This window comes from Polypterus senegalus, chromosome 1 (assembly GCF_016835505.1).
Source record: "Polypterus senegalus isolate Bchr_013 chromosome 1, ASM1683550v1, whole genome shotgun sequence".
NCBI lineage: Eukaryota > Metazoa > Chordata > Cladistia > Polypteriformes > Polypteridae > Polypterus > Polypterus senegalus.
This window is the reverse complement of record NC_053154.1, coordinates 315,353,422-315,378,638: the sequence shown is the minus strand read 5'-3', so window position 1 is coordinate 315,378,638 and position 25,217 is coordinate 315,353,422. Positions and strand designations below refer to the sequence as shown.

General features: G+C 40.1%; 1 protein-coding gene and 1 long non-coding RNA gene across 3 annotated transcripts in view; one reads left to right on the top strand and one right to left on the bottom strand.

The window, feature by feature from the left end:
- Nucleotides 1-13,820, bottom strand: part of LOC120515411 — a 32,339-nt gene extending 18,519 nt beyond the window's left edge. Inside the window, exon 1 of the long non-coding RNA XR_005630650.1 lies at nucleotides 13,682-13,820. This is a non-coding gene — a long non-coding RNA (uncharacterized LOC120515411). The remainder of the gene's footprint in view (nucleotides 1-13,681) is intronic.
- A 109-nt stretch (nucleotides 13,821-13,929) lies between these two features.
- ldha (lactate dehydrogenase A4) overlaps nucleotides 13,930-25,217 on the top strand; it is a 46,988-nt gene continuing 35,700 nt past the window's right edge. Inside the window, exon 1 of one of the 2 annotated variants that reach the window (XM_039736360.1) lies at nucleotides 13,930-14,044. The gene's annotated coding sequence lies outside the window, so the exon portion shown is untranslated. Of the gene's footprint in view, nucleotides 14,045-14,334; nucleotides 14,424-25,217 lie in introns of those variants that run through there. The other variant, XM_039736369.1, reaches the window with a different exon arrangement.

Genomic DNA, 25,217 nt, shown 5'->3' with positions numbered 1-25,217 from the left:
GCCACAGCTCCGTCAGCCGCCTCAACAATAGAGGCACGGAACATGGCCCATTCGACTCAATGTCCCCACCTCCCTCGGGGCGGGTTGAAGTTCTGCCGGAGGTGGGAGTTGAAGCTACTTCTGACAGGGGACTCTGCCAGCCGCTCCCAGCAGACCCTCACAACACGCTTGGGCCTACCAGGTCTGACCGCATCTTCCCCACCATCGGCCAACTCACCACCAGGTGGTGATCAGTTGACAGCTCCGCCCCTCTCTTCACCCGAAAGTGTCCAAGACATATGGCCGCAAGTCCGATACACGACCACAAAGTCGATCATCGACCTGAGGCCTAGGGTGTCCTGGTGCCAAGTGCACATATGAACACCCTTATGCTTGAACATGGTGTTCGTTATGGACAATCCATGACAGCACAGAAGTCCAATAACAAAACACCGCCGGTTCAGATCGGGGCCATTCCTCCCAATCACGCCTTCCAGGTCTCACTGTCATTGCCCACGTGAGCATTGAAGTCTCCCAGCAAAACGAGGGAATCCCCAGAAGGTATGCCCTCTAGCAACCCCTCCAGAGACTCCAAAAAGGGTGGATACTCCAAACTGCTGTTCGGCATACGCACAAACAACAGTCAGGACCCTTCCCCACCCGGCGGAGGGAGGCCACCCTCTCGCCCACCGGGTAAACCCCAATGCACAGGCTCCAGTCGGGGGCAATAAGTATGCCCACACCTGCTCGGCCTCTCACCGGGGCAACTCCAGAGTGGTAGAGAGTCCAGCCCCTCTCAAGGAGATTGGTTCCAGAGTCCAAGCTGTGCGTCGAGGTGAGTCCACTATATCTAGCCGAACCTCTCGACCTCGCGCACTAGCTCAGGCTCCTTCCCTTCAGAGAGGTGACATTCCACGCCCCAAGAGCCAGTTTCTGTAGCCGAGGATCAGACCGCCAAGGTCCCCGCCTTCGGCCACCACCCAACTCACACTGCACCCAACCTCCTTGGCCCCTCCCATAGGTGGTGAGCCCATGGGGAGGAGGACCCACGTTACCTCTTCGGCTGTGCCCGCCGAGCCCCATGGGTGCAGGCCCGGCCACCAGGCGCTCGCCATCGAGCCCCACCTCCAGGCCTGGCTCCAGAGGGGGCCCGTGACCCGTCCGGCAAGGGAAAACGTCGTCCAAAGGTTTCACTCATCATTGGAGGTTTGTTGAACCGCTCTTTGTCTCATCCCTCACCTAGGACCAGTTTGCCTTGGGTGGCCCTACCAGGGGCATAAAGCCCCGAACAACATAGCTCCTAGGATCATTGGGACACGCAAACCCCTCCACCACGATAAGGTGACGGTTCAAGGAGGAGACTACTATCAAATACTGCCAATTAAAAAAAAGTTATAATGTGGCAGTTTCCGTGACAGTCACGTGGGCGAATAAATAAAACTTCTCTGTCAGAACGTGCCTGGCGCTGGACGGTTCAGCGCTGGAGTCCAGAGAGGTGAGCTGGGAGAGGGCGACATGGAGCGCACTTCTATGGGATAGATCGGCGTGTTTGTGTTTACTTCTTTTCAATATCAGTAAAATAACTCTCACACAAATAACAACAATTCGTAAAGACCATATAAAAATGGTGTCCACAAACGAAGTGATTAGTTCCTGTATTATAATATGTTCTGTGGTCATACATAATTTCCGTTTCGCGTGGTCATACGTAATTTCCGTTTCAAACGTGAAAAGAATTTTATATATATAGATACATTAATGATTAGTTTCAAACTGCATAGTCTCCAATCAATCCTGCTTGTATTTGATTGATCGTTCCACGTTTACTCTGTGGTTCAGTTTTGCTGTCCATTAAAACTGATCAAAAGGTTTGAGCCTGAACCCAACTGGTGTATTCTACAGAGATTTTGTAAAAGGACGAAGATTGGCTAATGCATACTAAATGATGTAAATTACAAGTTTCTATCGTTTGTGGTTTATAGCGTATGCTCTTTGTACACAGAATCATTCTCAACTAGTTACTGTGTATAGTCATCTGTAAAAATTACAATCAAGAGAGGAGGTGCAGAATTCCATCATGACAGGATGTGTCTTGAAGATACACCAAAGGCTTACAGACCTTCAACATCAATGACAGACAAAAAACTTGTTGTCACGGTGAAGTAAAAAGTTTTGGAGAATTGAAGAGACAGTGCATCATCACATAGGAGGGACTGCAAGAATTAGCTACGAGTCAGTCGGCTCCATTCTTCATGAACAATTAAGCTTGAGCAAGGTCTGAGTTGTGAGTAGAAGACATTTTAGAGGTATTACACTATAGTGCCTTGTGAAAGTCTTCATGTGTTTGTCCTGTTTTGTTGCATTACAATCTGGAATTAAAATTGATTCTCATTTGGATTCTATGTAATGGACTTACTAATATAATCCAAATTTCTGAAATGCAATGAAAATAAAATACCTTGCATAAATACAAAAAAACAAGTAAAAACTGAAAAGTGGTGGTTTGCTTGTGTATTCATTCCCTTTGCTATGAAACCCCAAAATAAGATCCGGTCCAACCAATGAACTACCGGAGTCGCCTAATTAGTTGATTAGGGTCACCTGTGTGCAATCAAAGTGTCACATGATCTGTCACATGATGCACGTTCTAAAGGGCCACACCACAAAAGGAAGCTTCATGAAGACCAAGGACCACTCTAAACAGGTCAGAGACAAAGTTGTGGAGAAGTAAAGGGTGGTGCATGGAAAACTGAACCATCTCCGACGCCAGCATCCTCTAACTTACTGGTTAGAGGAGGTGCTGGAAGTTATTTCCTTGTGCATCGATACACTTTTCTGCACGCTGCACCATATTGTCATAGACGCAATGCAGCTCAGCCGCTTCAATTTTTCCAATTTCACTCCATGTTTTCATGAACATGCAAATACTTTTTAAACTTACACTTTTACTGTAAAACTTAAAAACAACTGTTGGAATTAACGTTTCGTTAATATCGCACTGAATTTTGATTCAAAGTTTGGAGTTACATCGTGACAATGCAACGTATAACTGCCCGTGAGTGAATATCGTTTCTTTCTATCTAATAAATAAACGACTTTTTCGAATGTTTGTCTTTGGGATTTGTTAATTGTCATAGCAAAAGCTATTCTAACTGTAAACTGTAAACGTTTTAATATGAATGGCATATCAACAACAACAACATTTATTTATATAGCACATTTTCATACAAACAGTAGCTCAAAGTGCTTATCAAGATCTCCTTTGGTGTCTAATGTTATCCCCTGAAGATGTACTACATTACCTTTCTTGTCGCCTGTTAAAATTTTACATGTCAGAATTGTTTGACCAATTTTGAATAAAACTAATCTTGTCTTATTGCATAGCCCATCACTCAGACATAAATTACGCAATAACATTACGATACATCCTTCTTTCAACAGTAATTCGTGTGGAGGAAGACCAGACGGTGTTAACGGTTGTAGATATTCTACAAGAAATTGTAAGTTGATGTTTTCATCTTCCGCACCATCACCACCAACTGTTTCAGCAGAGTCTATTGATACGCATTTAACCAATTTGCCATGTAAGCAATCAACAATTTTCACGTTAATTCATTCGACTAATTTCTCCTGTTGATAACCCTTTGGGATGAAATTCTTCAATAAGATTTGGACATAATAAGTTCCCAATAAAAGAAGACGTAAGGTGAGAAAAACATTAAAATGTATAAGAACTGAGAGCGCAGTTACTGTGTCTGACAAAAGCATTCACATGAATGAGAGGTGAGAGGACCATGGCCGTGGGTCGTTAACCAGAACTGGTTGAGAGGAGGGCGAGACTTGAAAAAATAGTCTCGTCTCATCTCAAGATTTTCTTTTATAATAGACAGATAAATTTATAGGGCAGGTGTCTGGTGTGCTAGTTATTCATGTTGTCGTGCAGCTCCAGAAACTTGGGATCAGATCTCTACCTGCATGAACTCTGAAAAGTATCTACTGAAGAGAGAGTCACATCTTAACCCAACAACTGCACAATCGGACCATAATGCACATAAACATATTCCTACACTTTACCATTATTTACGTCTCAACAGAACACCAGTAAAATAAGTAATGACGATATAAGGATTGGTAACTAAATTCATTGGAGTTCCTAAAATTTCCTATTAACATTCTAATATTTGCAGGCCTTTAAATAAATAACTTAGCACTTTACGTGTCCCAAGAGAAAAATGCTCAATAAATCTTCTTCTTCTTCTTTTCACTGCTCCCGTTAGGGGTTGCCACTGCGGATAATCTTCTTCCATATCCTCCTGTCCTCGACATCTTGCTCTGTCACGGCCATCACCTGCATGTCCTCTCTCACCACATCAATGAATAACCCGTCAATATTACACTGATTTACTTTAGCACTTGTGCCGTCAGTCAGGAACAAACACCAAAGACAGCTGTTAACCATCCCCCTTCTGCTTCATGACAATGCACCCATTCACACTGCATGGGCTGCAAAGGCTTGCCTGAAAATGAGTGGATTCAAAGCCACACCCACCCTTTTCTGCAGACTTGATCACCTGATGGACTACCACATTGAGTCGTCTACAGAGAAGTGCTGGAATGTGCAACTGCAGGCAGCAATGAAGTTTGATCAGTATGTAAAATGTCTCTATGGCCTGTGTGTTTAATAAGCTTTGCACTTAATCTACATAACTACTTATTAAATATTATTCTTTCATATATATTATTTCTTATTATCTTTAGTATTGTTACATTGTTTGCTTCACCTTTTATATATTTGTTGTAGATACTGCACTTGCTTTTTGATGCTATTATGCTGAGTCAGAGTGCAGGAAGGTTGTGGAGGACTTCATCATGTGGTGCAGGGAGAATCACCTGCAACCCAACATCATCAGCAAGACAAAAGAGCTGGTAGAGGACTTCTGGTGTGCCAAGTAACCTCTGGTACTAGTCACCATTCAGGGGAAGGGTGTGAAAGTGGTGCAGAGCTACAAGTACCTGGGAGGTTTCACATAAAGAGCAAACTGGACTGGTCTGACAACACAGTAGCACTGGACAAGAAGGGCCAGACCAGACCGGACTTCCTAAGGAGACTCTTGGGTCTTTCGAAAGGTGTAGCAAGCAGCTGGAGATGTTCAGTTTGACCCTAGTAGCCAGTGTGGTGTTCTATGCTGTGGTCTCCTGAGGATTTGAGCCTAATAGATGCACAATATTTGAACAAACATATCAAGAAAGCCTTCTCCATCATGGGGCGAACCCCCAACACGATGGGAATTTATTTTGGAAAAGAGTATGGTGACATTATTGGATGCCATTATGAAAAATCTCCTCCATCCCCTCCAGAATGCACTTTCTTACAGCACTTTTACCCACAGGGTCATTCCACCATGGTGTGTATGAAGGGCCTCAGGGTGTCTTTTCTGCATGCTGCTATCAGGCAATTCAATGCTTCCTCCAAACATACTATTTAAGTTCATTTTGAAATTTTTGCACAATATTTATTTATTTACTTCTTGATTGATTGGTTGTGTTATATGTGCTGTGAGTCTGTATCCTTGTTTCTTATGTTTCTTCTGCTGTATGCATCTGGATTTCCCCTTGGGATTTATAAAGTTTATCTAATCTAATCTAATCAGTCTATGAAAATGTAGCTTTTGGGTTCTGCCAGAAGAAACATCGAAAAGTTTGTTTCTACACCTTTCGATTAAAACTGGGCAGAGCTTCTAGTTAAAGGGTGGTCCACGAAAAAGTAGCCCGTCTCCCTGGCGAAAAAAGGCGCCCTTCCATAAAGAAAGAAACTTGAAATGCAAAAATCTTTACTCACTCTTTACAGAAAGTGCTGAAAATGATTCTTTGTGGAATGTCGCTCAGCTCGTACTCACACGTTTGCACTACGTCTAAACAGCTTTCGTGATGAGGGTAGTCAATCGGCGCGCCACTCTGGCAGGAAGGCGGGCTACTTTTTCGTGGGCCACCCTGTATAATGCCTACAAAAAATGTGTACACCTTTAGAAGATTTTACACTTTTATTGTAATACAAGATTCAATCACAGTGCATTTAATTGTGTTTTTGTGACACTGTTCAACAGAAAAATACTGAAATATCTGCAAAGTGGTCTAAATTGATTACAAATATAAAACTTAAAATAACTGATCTCATAAGCATTCACAGGTGGGCACAGATCTTTTTCCCTCTCAGATTTGCACGTCTGGGCACTTCCCCACATTCTTCCTTACATGCAGTGGTGTGAAAAACTATTTTCCCCCTTCCTGATTTCTTATTCTTTTGCATGTTTGTCACACAAAATGTTTCTGATCATCAAACACATTTAACCATTAGTCAAATATAACACAAGTAAACACAAAATGCAGTTTTTAAATGATGGTTTTTATTATTTAGTGAGAAAAAAAATCCAAACCTACATGGCCCTGTGTGAAAAAGTAATTGCCCCCTTGTTAAAAAATCACCTAACTGTGGTGTATCACACCTGAGTTCAATTTCCGTAGCCACCCCCAGGCCTGATTACTGCCACACCTGTTTCAATCAAGAAATCACTTAAATAGGAGCTGCCTGACACAGAGAAGTAGACTAAAAGCACCTCAAAAGCTAGACATCATGCCAAGATCCAAAGAAATTCAGGAACAAATGAGAACAGAAGTAATTGAGATCTATCAGTCTGGTAAAGGTTATAAAGCCATTTCTAAAGCTTTGGGACTCCAGCGAACCACAGTGAGAGCCATTATCCATAAATGGCAAAAACATGGAACAGTGGTGAACCTTCCCAGGAGTGGCAGGCCGACCAAAATTACCCCAAGAGCACAGAGACGACTCAACCGAGAGGTCACAATAGACCCCAGGACAACGTCTAAAGAACTGCAGGCCTCACTTGCCTCAATTAAGGTCAGTGTTCACGACTCCACCATAAGAAAGAGACTGGGCAAAAACGGCCTGCATGGCAGATTTCCAAGACGCAAACCACTGTTAAGCAAAAACAACATTAGGGCTTGTCTCAATTTTGCTAAGAAACATCTCAATGTTTGCCAAGACTTTTGGAAACATACCTTGTGGACTGATGAGACAAAAGGTTCAGGGGGCAATTACTTTTTCACACAGGGCCATGTAGGTTTGGATTTTTTTTCTCCCTAAATAATAAAAACCATGATTTAAAAACTGCATTTTGTGTTTACTTGTGTTATATTTGACTAATGGTTAAATGTGTTTGATGATCAGAAACATTTTGTGTGACAAACATGCAAAAGAATAAGAAATCAGGAAGGGGGCAAATAGTTTTTCACACCACTGTAACTGTTCAAGCTATGTCAGGTGTCAAGGGGCTTGTGAGTGAAGAGCCAACCACAAGTTCTCATTTGGATTCAGATCTGGACTCTCCAAGACTTTCACACTGTTGTTTTGAAGTCATTCCTGTGTAGTTTTCACTTTATGCTTAGTGTCTTCATCTTATGGGAAAAGAGGTCTTCTCCCGATGCACAGGTTTCTTGCAGACGGCATCAGATTTTTCTTCAGAATTTCAGTGAATCTTGCTGTATTCATCTTAACTTCTACCCTCACACGCTTCTCCACAGCGTGATGCTGACACCACCATCCATACCTCACAGCAGGGATGATGTGTTGTGTGTGTAACAGTGCCAGTTTTATACTTGTTGAGGCCCTCACCTATATCAAGACCCCCTGTTAACAGGTTATGCTAAAAAATCCCAAAAATGAAGGGGAGTCACATGGAAAAGTGGTGCTTGGAGTAAGCAGTGCAACTGAAGAGGAGGTAGGGGGTCCGGGCAGGGGGTGTACTCACCTACTTCAGAGCCGAGTCATCATTTCTCAACTTTCACATCTATTGCTTTTCCTGTGACAAGCTGTGCAGGTGGGGGGCCGATGCAGCCATTTAGTTTGCTTTTGCCTAGAGCCAGCTGTGGTTTTTGATAATGTGCAGTATTTAGTTTATGCTGATGGCTAAAAGGTGTAATTTTGGTTATGAGACCATAGCACCTTCTTCCAGATGACTTCAGAGTCTACCATGTGCCCTCTGGCAAACTCTGTCATGTCATGTGTCCCTTTTTTAGTTTGTTGTATACAAAGTATAGGGAACATATTGGAATCACCCAATGAATCTCAACGTTTTAGACCTCCCTGAGTCTGAAAGTTCTGTTTTTGGAATTAACGTATATACTTGTGTTTAAGTTCTCCCGTGGATAAGTTGGGGCTTGATTTTACTGTGTAATTTCTGTTTTTTTATAATGTTGGCCGTATAACTCAAATGTGGAAAATTCATACTATTGATCCAAAAGATTACGATATGCTAACGTCCACCTGAGAGAGTAATCACGCAGCAAACAGCCTTTTTTTTTCTATGTATTGTGCCTACGTGACCACACAGTGATACCCAAACTATTCTGAAGCGACGTTTGCACTGTTTTGTGTTTTTTGTATTTCACACCCTTATACACCTTTATTGTAAGAGCATCCCTTATTTACAATGGAGCGTTCAAGCAGAAGAAAATATGAAGCTGGTTTTAAATTAAAAGTCATTGAAGTGGCGAAAGAAATTGGTAATTGCGCTGCTGCAACAAAATTCAATTTGTCTGAGAAACTGATGCGAGGCAAGAAGATGTTAAAAAAAATATATCTATATACCATTTTTACTCGTGTACTACGTGCCCTCGTGTAAAACACGCACCCTAATTTTTACAAAGAAAATCGCGAAAATCGTTTTGCCCCATGTACGACACGTGTTGTGATTGTATAGGAAGCGTTTAAGGCACGTTTTCCACAAAATGCCCTTCTGTTTTTGTTGCATGACGAAAGTTTTTCTTTCTTCCGTCGCCAATTTTGAACACATGATTTTGGAACACCGTACTTGAGACCTGCTGCCCGATTTCCTATCTTCTCTGCTTCCAAAATCACTTTTAGCTTCTCTCCCGCCGTGAAGGAGCGTAAACGCTTTTTACTATCCATGCTGAATGACGACGCCAAACTGATTCAAAAACAAGAGCGAGAGTGCGAGCGAGCGAGAGAGAGAGAGAGAGAGCCCAAGCAGAAGAAGTAAACAATACAAAATTACATTTACCCGTGTATGACACGCACCTGATTTTCTAATGGTAATTTTCGGGACAAAATGTGTGTGTGGTACACACGTAAATATGGTATTTAAGTGTCGCATTTTTGAACGAGCGTATAAGTCGGGGTCTGTTTTTATGATCAGTTTTTTTGGGTTTCAAAACCTGACTTGTGCACGAGTACAGTATATACAGTATGTCTGTGTGTGTGTGTGTGTAAACACAATAACTTGAGTAATCTTTCATTTAGGTCAACCAAATTTTGCATACAAGTATTAGGTACAAACTGTAGATTTCTATCAACTTTTGAGCGATTTCCACTAACTGGAAGTGGTTCTTTACCTGAAGCGTTTCCCCAAAAATATAAAAAATATTATAATTTCACTTCATATTATGGTAAAGCACCACATTCTAAGCATTTCTTCGAAAAATGACTTGGTTTTCGAGATACAGTAATCACAATTTTCCGTTTGACGTTCGAATGGTACTACATACATATTTGAGAATGTTTTTGCTTTTCGTAAACAAAATTTGGGTACAAGTATTACATTTCACACATTACTAAAGTCTCTTGCAACTTTTGACCCACTTCTGCTTACTGAAAGTGATAATTTACCTAAATTGTTTCGTCAAGATACAATTATCATGGCAAATTTTTTATTCATTAAATTGCAGAGTCGGATTTATTCAATTTTACTTTTAGAATAATTGTTCAATATATTATTCATTTGATTTGATTTGTTGTTGATGGTTCATTAATGTACATAATATAAAAATATAATTATTGTCTTGCGATTTGCTCCTCAAATACCCATCCCCATATCTGAGTATACAAGTAAGTCTAGGGGAGACCACTTGCGATTTTTTGTAGCGGTTTTCTCTTTGACGCTCTCCCATGAAGATGCAACTGGTGACACACCTGGGCAAGAGTTGTTGGCACAGTCTGCCCAATCTCAGCCTCTGTAGCTTGTAATTCCTTTAGACTTCTCAGAGGTCTCATGGTGCCCTTCCTCATTCGTCTTCTTCGTGCATGATCACTCCGTTTTTTGGATGGCCTGCTCTGGCAGACTGACAGCTGTGCCATAATATTTCCAATCTTTAATGAGTGACTGGACATTTTTTGACTTACAGTAAGTACTTTATTTTCTTGTCTCTGTGTAGTGTCTTGTACTTTTCATGGATTTTTTTGGTCTGTTCTTTTGCCATTGTGTAGGTTAGGCCGCCACACTCACTCAAGCACAAGATGACCCTTACACATTCAGGTGCATTTAGACTGGAATCAATTGAAACCCCAGACCTCCATTTAACTAATTATGTGACTTTGAACAATTTGCTGCACCATAGATGATTGTGGTTTCATATTAAAAAGTTGTGACTACTTATGCGATTATTTTTTATTTGAAATTCATGTAGACCACTTTGCAGAGATCTGTTTTCACTTTGACATTAAAGAGTCTTTTTCTATTGAACTGAAGCCAAATTAAATCCATTGTAATTCAATGTTTTATCACAATAAAATGTGATAACTTTCAAGGGGGCGAATACTTTTTATAAGCACTATAAATCTTATTTGCTTTATTGAAGCAAAACAATATTATCTTTAAGTTGTGAACGTTGTAACACACCCCACCACAATCTGATACTGACTGGATTATTTAATATAAGATTAGCAGTCTGTAACCAAAACTACAGAGCCCTCCATAATGTTTGGAACAAAGACACATTTTTCCTGGATTGACAGTTCTGCTCCACAGTTTAAAATAACAAATAAAACAATTCAGACTTTGTGATTAAAGTGTAGATTGCAGACTTTCATTTAAAGCGGTTTGCATGCAGTTTGGTCACGTCAAATAGAAATGACAAACACTCTGGGTATGTGTGCCCCCATTTCAGGAGACCATAATATTTGTGACAGTTTGTGTCACCGGTGTCTGTGATTACCCAGGTGTGCTTCATTGCTTCACTAGTGCAGGCATAAGATACCAAGTTTTGCTTCTACCGAAAGAGTCTGTAGCTGCCATTGTTCAATATGAAGACACCAGCAGTTACAAAAGAAGCCATCATGAGGCTGAAAACAAGAATCAAACCATTGGATACATCGGTCAAACCTTAGGATGAGCAAAATCAACTGTCTGGAATATCATGAAGAAGAAAGAACACACTGGTGAGCTCAGTAATCACAAAGGGGCTGGCAGGCTGAAGGAAGACCTCCACTGATAATGACAGAAAAATCCACACTATGGGAAAGAAAAAGCCCCCCAAACGTCTGTGTGACAGACCAGAATCAGACGTCAGGAGGCAGATGTGTGTGTGTGTGTGTGTGTTTCAGAGACGACTATCAGCAGAAGACTTCATGAACAGATATACAGAGGACACACTGCAAGATGAAGACCACTAGTGAGCCACAAAAGCAAGATGGCCAGATTACAGTTTGCAAAAAAGTACTTAGAGCCTGCAGAATTTGGGGAAACGATCTTGTGGTCAGATGAGACAAAGATGAACCTGATCAGAGTGATGGCAAGTGTGAAGACCAAAAGGAACTGCCCAAGATCCAAAATGTACCACCTCATCTGTTAAACATTTTGCTGGGGGTGTTATGGCTTGGGCATGTATGGCTGCCACAGGTCCTGGCACACTTCTCTTCATCGATGATGGAACTGCTGATGGCAGTCGCACAATGAATTCTGGCATGTGTAAAAACATCTCATCTGCTCAAGTTCCAGTAAATTCTCCCCAAACTCATTGGATAGCGCTTCATACTACAACAAGATCATGATCCAAACGTACCGCTGAGGCAACACACGAGTTTTACAAAGCCAAAGAATGGAAGCTTCTTCAATAGACAAGCCAGTCACCTGATTTCAATCCAATTGAGCAGGCCTTCCATATGCTGATGAGAAAACCTAAGGAGACAAGCCCCGCAAAACAAGCAGAAACTGAAGATGGCTGCATTAGAGGCCTGACAGAGCATCACCAGAGAAGACCCTGTCTGTGAATCGCAGACTTAAGCAGTCATTGCATATGAGGAATATGCGACAAAGATCTAAATATAGACCTGCCCTGAAATGGGGGACCATGTAGAAAAAGTGTTGTGATATGCAAATATCATTCAGGGGTCCCCAACTCTGGTCCTGGAGGGCCCTGTGGCTGCAGGTTTTCATTCTGACCCTATTTTTAATTAGTGCCCTGTTTTCTTGCTGCTAATGAACTTGTTTTGAATTAATTTTAATTGCCCAGGATTGGTTCCTGCCTTGTGCCCTGTGTTGGCTGGGATTGGCTCCAGCAGACCCCTGTAACCCTGTATTCGGATTCAGCGGGTTAGAAAATGGATGGATGGATGACTTGTTTTTTAAAAAATGTATTCCCCTGAATTTCTTCGTCGTTCCTCTCAATTGCTTCATTTCTTTCCTTAAATGGCACCCAAAAAGAAATGAAATGAGAAGTGAGGGAGCCAACAGAAGACTAACTAAGTCAGGGCTTCAAACTCCAACCAATTTCACTCCAACCAGCTGCTTAATGAGGCGCCGAGTCGTGTTGTTAATTAAATCTGTTCTGTATTTCCATATCTTGTTGCTGCTCTCATTGTGTAATAGCATAAATTTCCAAAATGGTCGATTTTCTCTTTTCAAGACCACTGTTAAAATGTTTTGGGGACCTGAGCAGATTGACATTCCTGAGACCCTCATCTTTCTTTATTTTCAGATTTTGTATGATGGTCACAGTTTGCTGCTCATCTTTTGGCTCATTTTGTATCTCATGATCGTTTGACGGCTAATTACAGAGAAAGAAACAATTAAGGGGTCCGAGTCTTCAAGAGAAAGTCAATTACAATTAATTCAACATAAGTTCATTAGGAGCAAAAAAACAGGTCACTAATTACGAAAAGGGTTAGAATGAAAACCTGCAGTCACTGGGGCTCTCCAGGACCGGAGTTGGGGACCCCTGCCTTAAATGAAAGTCTGCAATGTACACTTTAATCACATCTGATTTGTTTTATTTGTAATTTTAAACTGTGGAGCAGAGGGGTAAATCAAAGAAAAATGTGTCTCTTGTCTCAAACATTATGGAGGGCACTGTGGCTTTCCACCATGCACATCCCGGCAATAAACCTGATCCGTTCTTGGAGCTAATCAGTCCCAGCTGGAAGACAAAACGTTTTGAATGGCACAGAAAACGCTTTGTGCGCTTTAGAATAAGTGAATTTTTTTGTCCTGGGGGAATATGTTGTAAATTTTTTTTTTCAAACTTTTGATCATTCCTGTGCATTCTTGCACTGATAATTTAAGTTCAAGTTCAGGGTTTTATTTTCAGTTTGTAACAAGAATATTAGCAGTGGTGACTGTAAAAATATAAATCAAATTCTATGCTTTTTGTGCATTTGCGCCACATAGTAATTTTACTTACCCAGTTTTCAGTTTAAAAAAGCCAGTGCTAAGCTGTTTACATGAAGAGTGATTGATTCAGTGATCCCTAAAAATGTGTGGGATGATGTCTTCAGTTTATCGAAGTAATTTTCTGCAGCCAAATAACATTTAAAAATTAAAAATAAAAGTTAGAAACCGTAACAAACACCTCTTTCTGTGCGACTCCTCCACCCTCCAGCCCTCACACATACCGCACGTCTGGACGGCGCATCACCAACCAGCTCATTTCCGGCCGCAGCCAGCGCGGCTCCTTCCCGCCCGCGCCCTTGAGCTTCTGAAGACTCACGCAGGCGCAGCAGCTTCGAGAGACGTGACTGAGAGCACACAAATCTGGTATTCCAACCCACCTACCGTGTGGCACATATGCAAATAAGAAAGGCGCGTCATCGCAGCGAATCGACGTAAATACTTGGAGCCCCGCCCCCGCCCTCTTCACTGCGGATTCGCTGCAGAGAGAGAGAGTGGGAGAGTCGTCCGCTCGCCGATAGCCGGGAGAAGCAGTTCTCAGCACCACATCGCATCATCTCGATAAGCCGGAAAAAAAAAGAAACAAGGTAAACTACTAACTCCCCCACACCCTGTCCCATCTGTGTTCTGCCTAAAATTAACAAAGGACTTGACGAGCTTGCAATTAAACTGCAAGATTAAAAAAAAGATCAATCGGGAATGCTTATCTTTGAAACACCTGCGTTCTTTATTACAACCTTCTGACACCCACTTGTATCCTTCCAAATTATTTTAGCAGCGCTGTTTCGTTTTTGTGACGTCGATATGATGCTCGGCTCGGAGTAACGGTTTTTTTTAGGCATGTGACGGTGAAAGGGGAGGGGGTCTGGGTGAATTGTCAAGGACAGCTTACGGCACGTAGCTCCATCTCTGCTCGGGGATTCCGGTTCTGTTTAGGGGGTTAAGAGATCTGCGCTTCATATTGTGGTAAGTAGGTGATTGTCAGGGCAAATCTGGCATAAACATTTGGCGTGCATCGCTATAAGTGCATTTTTATATTTGACATACTGTAAAAGCCACGAGATGCCATTTTAATAGTGCATCGAATCTAAATTTGTGAGGGAGGCCGGTGCAGACTAGATATGAAAATAAAAAAAAATAATAATGCGGCATGGTTACTGTCTTTATTTCACAATATAAACACACATCACTAATAGATGACTCTTTCCGTAAAGGCAAAGAAAACCGGTTAGCTTTTTTTTCGGAATGCCTCTTCTGATCGTCAGGAAGGTTAATTCCTTACTGAACACCAAGAATTGGATTTAAAAAAACGAAATATTCCGCCCTTAAACCAATTTTTAGTGGTCGTTCAGGCGGAAAACATTTAAACATCTTACATTTTTGTTTGCGAAGATGAAAACCTGTAACTGGAGTCCGGTAAGGTCAGAGACACTAAATGAAGGTCATCTCAGGATATTTTTTGAAGGACAGCTCCCGGCTCAAGTGCTTGGCCTCGGTTCAATTTAGGGGTGCTTGCTCTGCTTTAAATTTCATTTCCTTCTGTCGTTGCTTTCTGCCATACCCTCTAATGTATCTGATGTTTTCCCCGTTTATATCGTGGCCTCATTTATTCTGTTATTTTTTTTCATTCTATATCAATTCTTTTGGCGCTCCGTTATATGCAGGTCATATTATTTATTCATACCTCGGTTACTATGAAATAGTAGAGACCTGTGCATTCAGTGTAAAATACATTCTACATACATTCAGAGAAAAACATCATTTTATATAGAATTTATCATATAATAAGAATATGATATCTGATTTATTGATAAAATCTACATTTTCATCATGGTTTAGGAAAAGGCCAGCACCATGAAAATGTATGCAACAAGGATGCCCTCACTTTTGGAATATTTAGAATTTCAGCAAATTATTTTTTTCCACAGCTGTAGTGCTGCTGCTTTGCAATAAGGAGAAACAGGATATTTTATTGATTAAAATCTGCATTTCCATTATTGTTTAGAACAAGGCCTGCACCCTGCAAATGAGGAATAAAGAGGCCTTCGCTTCTGGAATCATTTGAATTTCAGAAAGTGAATGTTTTACACAGTAGTAGATTGCTGCCTTGCAATACGGAGACCTGGGGTTCACAATATGCTGATGTTTGCATGTTCACCTCATGTGCACATTGGTTTCTTCCGGGTGCCCTGGTTTCCTCCCACAGTCCAAATACATGCAGGTTAAGGGAAGGGGTGATACTAAATTGTCTCTAGTGGGTATGTATATGTTCACCCTGTCATGGATAGGCACCCTGTCCAGGGATTGTTCCTGCCTTACACCCAATGTGTGTTGGGACAGGCTCCATCTGCCCTTTAACCCTGCCTTGGATAAATCGGTTAAGAAGATGTGTGGGCAAATTCTTTCTGCAGTTGTAGGACCTCAGGAGTGAGCGCAATTTAATCTTAAAATGAAATACTGAGTTGTCTGTTTTTATACACCACTTTGTTCTATCTATCTATCTATCTATCTATCTATCTATCTATCTATCTATCTATCTATCTATTATATAGTGCCTTTAATCTATCTATCTATCTATCTATCTATCTATCTATCTCATATCACAATATGATATTGCAATTTGATATTACAATATGTGTCATTTTACTAGTTTTACTTATTTGATAGGTCCAGATGCCAGTGATACAGACCCAAAGCTGATGCTCAGGACCTTCCTAATGCTGTAAACTGAAAAGGTCCTTTCATATTGGTTTTACAAAGGCAAAAATCATATTTGATTAATTTTGTTTCCTATCGAGCTGAGGAGAAAAGAACAGTCCTCTCTTTTGCCTCATGTGAATAAATAGGTCACTATACTTGGCGAATGTGTCTAACCACAGGTAGTGATATTCATCACACAGCCAGCTACCCTTCTGTACAGGAAAGCACACACCTCTGTGACATGAATATTTCATGAGCGGACTCTGCAGTAAGATGGAAGCTGTTGTGATGACATAACATTTACTAGAGTGGGTGTGGTTTTATTTCATTTAGACGTTGGCTCTTCCCCTGCCCTAGAACACCACACTTCCTCTTTTGTTCACTGAAACCACACATTATATATGTGGCATGCGTGCAGACACACATGTGTGTGTATATACTGTATATATATATATATATATATATATTATGTGTGTGTGTGTGTGTGTATATGTATATATGTATACATATATATGTGTGTGTATATACTGTATATATATATATATGTGTGTGTGTGTGTATGTATACATATACATATACATATATATGTATACATATATACATATACAGTATATGTATACATATATATTTAAATTATATATATATACTGCATACACACATACACATATATATACTGTATATATACACACACACACACACATATATATATACACAACGTTTAAACTTGTATTACTGTGTAATTTAACTATATATATATGTATTATTTCTATTGACGTAGTGTTTATAAGATAGGTAGATGTAGAGAAAAATCAAAAATTTTCAGATAGAATCATAAATATAAAATCTGTGTATTGTTGCGTACGCAGATGTAATTGCTGACCATCAAATTTCAACTGTATACCTTGCAATGTTAGTTTGGTGTATGAATTTAGTTTTTTGTTGGATATTATTCAATTATATTTCATAAACTGAATATATTTGTATTTTTCTGTTTAGTTTTACTAGTATTAAATAATTGCATCAAAAAAATGATTAGGCAAATAGATAAAAAAAAAACAAAATAATAAATCCCCTTAATTAAAAGATTTGATAAGAGCTACATATACATGCATGAGGAGGATTATTGCTGCATTCCTTTTGAAGTGGGAAGTCAGAATTTCCAAATTCTTTGTTGGAATTTTCAACAGGAGCGCCCTCTTAAGTCAGATTCCCAACACAAGAAACTCAAGAGTATGATGAAATTCCTACTTGACTGTGGTAACTGACATGCAATACGTCGCCACCCAGCAGCGTCCTGATCAATGAGTATGACTACCTCACCTCAAAACTTCTGTCTTCCTTACTTAAATAAACTCAGAACAATATTAGCATTATAGAAGTTTCCAGATATTGGTAAAGCAGCAAGGTATCCTCTATGGATCAGTGCCACAAACAACAACTATCATCCTTTGCTGCTGTCTGTTAAGTCATCGTGTGTTGTATAGATGAGTAGAAACAAGTTAACTGAGGACAAGTGTACAGTGTGGGTTCGGATCAGAGGGTAATTTAGAAATTGATTGGAGTACAATTATGGGTTACGGTACATTAGTCTGTGACACATGAAGAGGAGTGTACATAACCTCTTGCTGAGGAACATATCTGCCAAGTCTGTTTTTTGTTTCAGTCCGTCTGGACAGGACGGGGTCCTGTAATGAACTTTTCTTGTGAGCCAATCAAGTGATATTTCGGTTGCTTTGACAAGCCCATTTCAGACTCCCAAAAGGTCACAAGTCAGCTGCCATTTAAAGATTTAGTCCACTGTTGGTCTTTCACATGAAACTCAGAAGGACCTTTACTGCCAGATGCCAGTGTAGATATTTTTAGCCATTTTGCACTGTAGCTGCTTTTAGACTACTGTACCCCCCGTGTGAAAGAAACCAGTCCAAGATGTCTGAGGTTCAGTGGACAGTTACGTACATTACATATTTCATACTCCTAATACTTTTAAATAGATGTAAAGTACTCAATGCCTTTACGAAACGCTTTGTCAGAATGTTCACATTGTAAAATCTGGAGGCCCATAATGGATAGACTGCCATTGATTTTTTAAACAGAGGATCTTTAACTTTAGGAGCCTTTTGATGTGCTTTATGTGGTGATGTGTTTATTATACGGTAAGAGAGTTTTAGACACATAAGATCTTCACTTTGATACTTTTCAGTGCAGTGAAATGAAATGATTGCATTGTTGCGTGAAGCAAAAAATAGGACAACAGCACAGCAGACATAAATTACCAACCATGAGAACATCAGAATAGGTTTGATGAGAAAGGACCATTTGGCCCGACAAAGCTTGTCCAGTAAGTTTCGCTCACAGGTTAAGTAGATGGTTAGATGGGGCCAATGGGAGTTAGCCATGGGGTAGATAGCATTTGAGGGGCTGTTGACACTGCATTGAGTACTAAGTGTGAACCACTAAAGGGCGCTCCAGACACCTCAACTCCGACACACGCAGACGCTACGCACAAGTGCAGCACACCACATGTTTGATTTACAAGTGGGGAAGCATTTTTCCCCACACTCCCCAGAGCAGCACAGTATAAAGCACCGATATACCATTCCAAAGCACTTAATTTCCTCCTCTTTCTTTTCCTTGTTCCACTCCCACTCCTCCATGGGCAAATTTCATCCCTCTTTCTCCTCGAATGGAGTGAGGCGGCTCCTATTATGTTACACCTGTGTGTGCTCCAGGTGGCTTATCAGGGTTAACTGGAATTACTCCCAGTTACTGTGGTGGAAACCCAATATAGCAGGGCTCTGCCATCTATGCAGCCAGCAGCAACCCCCACAGAATCCAACAGGGCTGCATCAAACTCCAACTCCCATCAGGCCCTGTGGGAATCCATGGTGCCACAGCCACCCAGGGGGGCTGCCCCTTTGCGGCCAAAGTGCAGGTAGTCTTGTGGATGCTCTCTCCCCTGGTCATACCATCCAGCTGGTGTCCCAGCCGGGTATTGGCCATGGCCATCCATCACATATGATATAATTCTTGCTGGATGACGTGAGGGCAAACAGTATATTGCTGGGGTTTGTGAGGTATCAAAATGGAAAGAGCTTTCAAAGGGGTCTTTTGTCATAAATGTCCTCTGTAGATGGCTCTAGTTATGAATTCAGCAATTCTAACGACCCGCTGAAAGGCCTTGCAGTTTGCCACAGTTACAGATGCAGACTATGATGCTGCTAGTCAGTATGTCTGTAAAAGTTAGCGAGGATCTGTGGAAACAGACAAATTCTGTTTAGGTCTTCTTATCATGATAGATGGTTTTGATAGATAGATAGATAGATAGATAGATAGATAGATAGATAGAGCTCTCTGGGTCTATCTATCTATCTATCTATCATATAGTGCCTTTCATATCTATCTATCTATCATATAGTGCCTTTATATCTATCTATCTTATATTGTGCTTTTCATATCTATCTATCTATTATATAGTGCCTTACACATCTATTTATCTAGTTATCAATGGAATCCTGCCAACTAAATTATCTATCTATCTATCTATCTATCTATCCTCTAGCACCTTTCACATCTCTCTATCTATCTATATATCTGTCTATCATATAGTGCCTTTCACATCTATCTATCTATGAACTTTAAGCTGCTTGCTGTCTCCATAATAGCCCCTTTAATTTCAGTAGTGGCATGACCAATTGTTCTGAATATAGGGCCATTTACAGGGACTACAAAATATATGTAAGAAACTACTGTACAGGTAATGTACAGGGACATCTACCATATTATCCTTCTTTAATAGGTTGCTATGGCACCTACCTGTTAGTGTCCTGTGTATTATCTTTAGGTAGCTTATTAAATGTGGAGTATTATCTTTGGAATGTGATTCAAGTGCCTGTGCAAACTAAACTTAAGGCCTTACCTGGATACGCTCAGTCCTCGTTTCTAAGGAAGTGCAGTTTTGGTTCACTGGAGGACATTGAGCAAACATGACAGCAGCTCACCTTTTGTTTACTTAGCAGGTGGGGGCCTCTTCATACATTAAATCAAGCATTTAGAAACCATTTTTTAGAGCTAATTAAAACAGAATCTAGTAATTCATTCAATCTTTTCTGTTTCCCTCTAGTCAAGGAAATCTGATCTGAACTTTGTAATACTACTGGAGAATATTTATGAATTATTCATTCGGATGACAGGAAACAAATAATGGCCTTGACGTAAAGTGTTTTTTATTGAAATAGCAGATGGAATACGAGCAGAAGAACACAAAACCCCTCATTCTACTGGAATGGTTACTTCGTCCCATCAGTGACCCCAGAACGTAATGTACATCACAAGTGATGGCACACTGTCCAGTGCTTTAAGATGTGCATAAAGCTGGACAAGATTTAGCAGTAGAGCCCTACTTCCTCCCCTTTCAGTCTTCCAGTACTCTAGACACATCTCTTGTATTTCGAAGAGCATCTGGGTCAGAGGATGGCTGAGGTACCACTTTGCTCTTCCTCTTGCTTTGCTGTAAGACAGAACCTTGGAAATTACACTGAGGCATTCTAGAATGAATCAGGAAATGTAAACTGATTTTATTCCATTTTATATCTTTTGATAAATGTCTAACATTCTGCTATTTTTTTTAAATTGTAGAAGTTTATGAAGATCAACATTTTCAAATTTTGTGGCATAATTTAGGTTCATAGGGCCAATGTTGTCACAGGTACAGGGAGAATTGTAAAGTTCTTGCATGTGCTAATCAACACACAACATGTTACCAAGATAGATAGATAGATAGACGTGAAAGGCACTATAGGGTGGTCCAGATCTAATTATGCAATTTTGATTACGCTATAACTTATTAAGTTTATTACGTAGAAAATCACCCGAAAAATCTCGGACCATCGAGAAGTGTGCGAACTGACGACATGAAGAATCACCTTTGCGCCGAACTGGAATCGTCCCCGCATAAATCAAAGTCATCCAGATGATCTGGATCTGCATAATTACATCTGGACCACCCTGTATATACTGATAGATAGACATAGATAATTTAGCATAGTTGGCAGGATTACATAGATGCATAGATCTAAGATCATAGATCATCATCATCAAGTCCTTCCGTGAGAATCCTAAATCCAAAGAGGACTGTTTCATTTATGTTGGGTAGAATGCCCAGAGGGGACTGGGGGGTCTCATGGTCTGGAATCCCTACAGATTTTATTTTTTCTCCAGCCGTCTGGAGTTTTTTTTGTTTTTTCTGTCCCCCCTGGCCATTGAACCTTACTCTTATTCGATGTTAATGTTGATTTATTTTGTTTTATAATTGTGTCTTTCATTTTTCTATTCTTTAATATGTAAAGCACTTTGAGCTACTGTTTGTATGAAAATGTGCTATAGAAATAAATGTTGTTGTTGTTGTTGTTGTAGATGTGAAAGACACTATATAATAGATAGTTAGATATGAAAGACACTATATAATAGATAGATAGATAGATAGATAGATAGATAGATAGATAGATAGATAGATAGAACTTTGTCCCCATGGAGAAATTTGGCTTTTTACAAAGACTATTTAAATAAATAAATACTAGTGGCCTCTGCCCCCTGCTCGCTTTGCTTGCCCTCCCCCTGGTTTGGTTTACCGGATATACAATTTAAAGAGATTGTTATTTTCATGGGAATTGTTACATATGCATTATTTTCACTTTTACTTTAAAACTTTTGTAAAAACAATACTTGTCCTTTATTTCTGGCCCCGGGCGTGATTAAATGTCTTTCTCGCAGGAAGTATAACGCTGCTCGCATTGTGAAGGGGGGCGGCTGAATGCATGCTAAGGAGAAGCGGTCGGATCATCTGCTGGTTTGCTGCTCCTGGCGAGCTGCGTGTTTTGCGTGTCGCTTGTCGTTGTTTTTAGAGCTGGGAGCACATGAAGCGTGTCTGCCAAAAGCATTCCAACAACTGCTAGGTTAGATGTCCGTGAACTTGTTTTAAATGTTGTCTCACTCCCTTGTCTTGCGTGTCGTTAAAGTGTCTCTCGTGGGACTTCAAATTGTCTTCCGAGAAGATCACGTCTCGTCTCCCTAGTTTCCCTCCCAAGATTTTTTTTTATAATAGAGAGACATACATAAACAGATAGATAGAAAATATGCTCTGAACGCACACCATGACTAAAGAAGAATACTTAAAAAGAAAGTTACTTGACCGGTAAGTCACTATACCGACATACTGCCATTGGTATAAAGGAGCCCTCCATAGTGTTTATTAAATTTGTTGTCTGAAAGTCCTCATTGTTGTTGTGTCAGACCGAGGATGTGCAGTTTTGTTTATAATGGCATTCATTTAGTTTTGTTTTAATTCCTTCCTCCTCTGCTACCTTCAGGGGGTCCAGAGTGTGTCCCATAACTGGGCCTGCCCTTTTAATTAACTTGTTAACTCGGTGGGCCTCTCTTGAAAGTGATGTTACCAGCTCAGCACACCACAGCATAGAAAATTCTGCTGGCCATCCCAAAGTTGTAAAAGATGTGAAGGACAACTCTAATACCTCAAAACCTCTGTCTTGAAACGTCTGTCCCAAGATTATAGATATATCTGAGTCTACATATTGTGTATTGTGTTAATAGTCACTATGGTTTAAGTACTGTATACCTCTAAACGTATGACGTATTGTAAAACTGTCGAGTACGTATGTTACGTATGAGAGGGCCTAGCAGTTTCTTTAAATAAATGATGCTGCGTACTTGCTGTATTTTAGTAATATCAAATTATATTTAGTAATTTATTATTTAATATTCCCAAGCAATGCCTTTTTCTTACCGTCATTTTGGAGTGCCACTGTTGCAATACGGCAGCGGTTTGCTAGAGGGTGGTGATTGGAGGTGACATATTTTAGTTGCCCTTGCACTGAAGGTAACCATCAAAGACTCTACATTTGCACTGAGAACATTTCGATGCGTATGAAGCAATAGTTACAGTAAGTTCTGGCTACCAAATCTCTTCACGTTTCTCTTTGATTTTTCAGATCACAATTTGATTTTGATTTATCGATTTTTGACTTTAGCCTGTTCTTAGGCCTTGACCTTTAGTGCAATCATCTGTCTCCTGCCCTAACAGTCCCCATAATGAGTTCCTGTCCTGACGCTCATCAGCATCAGTGACAGAGGGTTAACTTTTTCTGTATAGTATTCTTAAAAACATATTTGATTATCCTTGGCAGAGTGGCATTTTTGTTTTTTTTAGCTCCCCATCATTCTGTGTGTTCTGGTTTACTTTCATTGTGGATTCGGTTATTTTGGTTTATACTGTACATAATATCACCTTAACTGAAGTATTGCAACCGTTTAGATCTTTCCAAATAACAACATGTTGAGAATACAGTTTCTCTTTTAATGTAAATGACAGAGACTCTTTTAATGGAGAGTGGCAGTGTAGCAGGCTTCTGTATATCAAATAGACAAGCAACAGGCAACCGAAATGTAAAGGCAAAACAAACCTGAAATTGGTAAGCAGGCCAAAAGTCAAAGTTAAAGCCTACAGCAGAAACAAAATTGATCAAGAACCTGGTTTTCTCCCACAGATGTGTCTTTTCATTTTCAAACAAATTTCAGATGATATTTAAGGATGTGCTGCGTAAATAAAGATAATGGCTGCCATAAAGTCATGTGGTGTGCAAAGTGACAACACACACCACTGAAAACAGCATACTGTCGGGGTGCTACTTAGACTTTTGAAATGAATAATTAACAAGTGATGAAAGATAGCAAGCAAAAAGTAAATAATTAAAAATAATTAAAAGCATTGCAAAACATTACAAATTACAATTTAACTCAGACTTCAGATGGCATCACATCATTTAGAAGAGCTACACACGGCACTTCTCTGTTTTCTATAAATGGCCAGTGCTGCTGTGCCTGTTAATAATTTTAAAGGAAGGCTGACAACTTCAGGAAGCTGGGAGCAAAACCCAATCCATTCACCGTCTGTGGGGAGACTGAACGTGTCGGGGTACCCCATATTAGCACCTGTTGTGATCCCAGTGTTAGTATGTTTTACTTCTTCTAATAAATTTGCTTCCTGGGCACCATAATTGTTATTTTCGTATAGACATGGCCAAACTCTTGTTAGTTACCGTTCACCTTTACTAACGTGCTCTCAGTCTTCATTCTGACGTTTTACAGATGCGTGTCATCTTATTTTAAATTGGTGCCATGCTGTTTCAAGCATACACTCATTGGACTGAAGACAAAACCCGTTTTGTGTTCTTTTTTTTTGCTTCAGAGGTTAGGGAAAGACATTTTAGATTAGAGGCTTAAGCATCTGACCTTTCATTATTGGATTATGCTTTGTGGAGTGATGGTTGCTTTTATTCTGGTATTCATCTTTTGTTCATTTATGACAATTCTGTGCCTAGCCCTTCTAAATACTTTCCATTTTCCTGTCCTTCATCCTCTGTAAGTGCCCACTAATAAGACAAAGCACCCATGTTTGGGTCATATAGATAGATAGATAGATAGATAGATAGATAGATAGATAAGGCACTATATAATAGATAGATAAATATATAGAGGTGAAAGGCACTATATAATAGATAGATAGATAGATAGATAGAGGTGAAAGGCACTATATAATAGATAGATAGATAGATAGATAGATAGATAGATAGATAGATAGAGGCACTATATAATAGATAGATAAATAGATAGATAGATAGAGGTGAAAGGCACTATATAATAGATAGATAGATAGATAGATAGAGGTGAAAGGCACTATATAATAGATAGATAAATATATAGAGGTGAAAGGCACTATATAATAGATAGATAGATAGATAGATAGATGTAAGGCACTATATGAGAGAGAGAGAAGATAGATAGATAGATAGATAGATAGATAGATAGATAGATAGATAGATAGATAGCTGTGGTGGGTTGGCACCCTGCCCAGGATTAGTTCCTGCCTTGTGCCCTATGTTGGCTGGGATTGGCTCCAGCAGACCCCTGTGACCCTGTTTTCGGATTCAGCGGGTTGGAAAATGGATGGATAGATAGATAGATAGACAAATAGATAGATAGATAGAT